Raw genomic sequence first — 4,031 nt, forward strand, 5'->3', positions numbered from 1 at the left:
ATCTGGCTCTGGCTCTTAATTCTGACCACTGACTTCTAGAATTTCCTGCTATGTCACACTGTAATGTGAGTTTATATGTATTTATAGAGGCGGCCAAGAAACAGTCCCAGAAGTGCTGTGTTCCAAATCTGAGAACAGAACTTTGGTTTACTTCATGTATTGTTTGATTTTTAGGCTAGGGAAGCAAATGCATCCTTAAAACCAACTTATGTCCATCCTGCCTCTGGGAAGTCTTCTCCAACACAGACTTCTTCAAACACAGAAGTTATATTTCTTTAAAAAAGGTGTGGAAAAGCCATGTCTAATAAATTTCAGTTTTTATAACATAGGAGTTAAGAAAAAGTAAACAATAGAAATGTCATTGAATATATGATTCACATGTGAGACAAACATAGATGATGCAAATAAAAGTTGTGAAGGCTACCCACTTTCAAAACAAAACATTGACGAACTTTAATCTTTTTGCTATATTTCTTCTGCTGAACCAGTTTCTTCAGATCTTTAAGAAATATGGCAATAGTATTGAGATCTAAGGAGAACATAGATGTATAATAACGTAGGTCTAAGATCTAGAACATAGATATAAGATCTAAGTTCTCCTCCATATTTTAGGTTTTGCTTCTTTGAAAGGACTTGAAGCAATGCTTACTGGTTTTTAAATTATTGTCTTTTGTATGAGCATTTTCTCTTGTTTCACACACATCTTCACCAAAAATAAATAAATAAATAAATAAAGGCTTTGTTACTTTTTGTTTGACTTCCTTTCCAACTAACTTGGTGCATTAGGGTAAGGTTTAGCTGTATTTTCTCCATAAACTGAAAGGGTAGACATATTTTCTCTGTGGACAACCCAACAGAGCCACCATCATTTGCTAAAGAACAGTTGCTATATGTTTTTGTGTTCACATGTACTCAATTAAATGTGGCTTATATTAAAAATAGCAGGGATGTTTTTTAGAAAACCAAGATTAGAAAGAGATTACTTCAGCCAACTCCACATCATCTCTCTTGCCATTTAGTTTCTACCCTTCTTTCAGTCAAACTATCAGCATTGAATATCTGTTTGCTTTCCATTATTCAGCATTTCTCTTTGGTGCTCCGAGTCGTTTTTTTTTCCTTTTTTTTTTTTTAATTTCTATCACAGTACCACTCTCTCCCCACAACTAGAATTGCCCAAATAATTAAATGAGAGCTACCCTCATTTAATTATTTGAGGTTTAGATAGTGCCCTTTCATATGTTTTCTCATACAAGTTTTATAAAAACTCAGTTTACTAGACCTTAAAATTATGTGATTCAAATAAGCAGTATGTAGCAATATCTTAATCTTTGATCCACCAATCCCACTCTTGGGAATTTATTCCAAGGACCAAAATGTATACACCAACTCTATATATTAAAATAAGTATTAATAATACCAGGTTTTGAAATGACCACAATGTCCAGTAATAGGAAATTGGTGAAATAAGTTATGATACATTTGCATGATGTAATAATGAATCCAATGTCCACAATCATGTTAAGCATCAAAGGAAGCATCTAAAACTATCTACATTATGACAGAAACTTGGATGTATTATTGATAAATACACCAAAGAGCCAAAAGTGTATTTCACAAAATGGTAGGCTTATCAGTGCTTTTTATCTCTATCCTTTTCTCTCTTTTCTCTTTAACTATAAATAGCATATATCTTATGTGAGATACATGTGTGTATATATCCATATGTATAAAATTTGCACCAAAGTACATATCATAATTTTACTTTTAAGAAAAATGAAACTTATGTTACCACTTACATATGACCCAGAAATTTCACTCCTATGTATGTACCCAAAAGAATAAAAATCTGTGATCACACAAATATTTGGACATACATTTATATAGCAATATTACTAACAGTAGTCAAAAGGTGGAAACAATCCACATGTCAACTTGATAAATTTTAAAATGTGGTAACCATACAGTGGTTATCAGCCATAAAAAAGTAGTGATACACACCACAAAATTATTTAACCCTGAAAACATAATGTCAAGTGAAAGGAGTCACTCAAGTAGACCTTACATTGTGATATGGTTTGGCTATGTCCCCACCCAAATCTCATTTTAAATTGTAGTTCTTATACTCCCTATGTGTGGTGGGAGGGATCTGGTGGGAGGTAATTTAATCATGGGGGTGGTTACCCTCAGGCTGTTCTAGTGATAGTGAGTGAATTCTCATGAAATCTGAAGGTTTTATAAGGAGTTTTTTCACCTTTTGCTTGAAAAGTCTTTTTCCTGCTATCATGTGAAGAAGCACATGTTTGCTTCCACTTCAACCATGATTCTAAGTTTCCTGAGGCCTCCCCAGCCATGTACAACTGTGAGTCAATTAAAACTTTCCTTTATAAATTACCCAGTCTTGGGCAGTTCTTTATAGAGATGTGAGAATAAACTAATATACATCACTATACAATATTTTTACTGAAATGTTTAGCATAGGCAATTCTACAGAGACAGAGAATATATCAGGGATTGCTTAGGGTTGGGGGCATTGGGCAATGGGAGTGTACAAATAAAGGGCATGGAAATTTTTTTGAGATGATGAAAACTACAGTTGACTGTAGTGATAGTTGTACACATCTATTAATATACTAGAAGCTACTACTGTATGCTTAAATGAATTAATTGCATGATGAATGAATTATAACTCAATAAAGAATTTTTTTAAAAAAAGGAAAAAATAACACATTTCTAGCCACTTTCTTTTCCTTGGAAACAACTTTAATTTACATCTGTAACAGACTGTTTTAGAAAAAAAAACTCAAAGGACTAGATTCTTTAGTTACACAAATATAAAACAAGTATACACCTCTTGACTTTGAAAAACTATGGAATCTCAACAATTTTCAGTGCAGAAGCTGCAGGGTGAAATATTATATATCCTGTATGTGAATGTAAATTGAGTATATTTACTTTTAGGATCACTTGCCTTTGGAAAGCTAGATCCTTTTCCTCCCATCCCGACATATATATATTTAGTCCAAACTAAACATAGCATGAACTATATTTAGTCATATGTTGGTATTACATATGAAGTTAAGACTAAATAGTTTTATCTTTTAGAAATGTACAGCAACTGTCGTGAATGTGCTTCTTGGGTCAGGAAAGCCAAACCACATCATCGTAAGTGGGGTATGGGGTTTTTATGAAGGAATGGCTACTATCACTGTGAAACATACAAGATAATTAAATAAGCAAGACTTCCTTGAACAACAGGGGAGGGGACCTGCTATTCTTTCTGGCATCCAGGAAGGTTGTCTCCTGGTATACGTGGTACTAGATGGCAGAAGTTACTTGCTGATGGAGCTAAGTTGTCCCTGACTGAGCAGCAACCTACCAGGAGGAAGGCATGATCTCTCTGGTTTGTTTAGTATCTACACACTAAGAGAAACTATTATTTCTAATAGCAGTGCAATATACTTCCTCTACTGTACTCTATGTATCTGCATTTACTCAAGTTCTGTGACACAGCATAGCCTCACCTAAAATATAATTTGGGAAAATTAAATGAGGGGTTTATAATCATCCTGTAAGTAAACTGATGAAGGAAGAGTATGACCCAGAGAAACAATTGGATTTAGTGAAGTACTGTAAGAATTCCACAGATTTAAAACAAAAGCAGAATACAATCCAACAAAACAATTCCCAAATACAGCCAATGGGTCAATTTGCGGTACATGTTATGTATATTGTATACATACATTTTAGCGATTTCCAGAATTTTCTTGGATAAAAGAATGGTCTGCCTCCTGTGATCTAAAGGATGGGATCTGAAATCATTATAATGTAGATATTTTAAATAAGATCTCAAATGCCAAATACATAAGAAAGGAAAACCTCAAAGGACAAATTTATTTATTTTACTAAGAAAAATAATTACATGGAAATAATATATCATCATCATTTCTCAGTTGTAAAATGAGAGAGTTTTCTGTTTTCTTCTTCCTATATTTTTTTCTTTCTTTCTCTTTTTTTTTTTTTTTTTTTTTTTT

This window comes from Sapajus apella, unplaced genomic scaffold (assembly GCF_009761245.1).
Source record: "Sapajus apella isolate SASKATOON/1434 unplaced genomic scaffold, GSC_monkey_1.0 scaffold146, whole genome shotgun sequence".
NCBI lineage: Eukaryota > Metazoa > Chordata > Mammalia > Primates > Cebidae > Sapajus > Sapajus apella.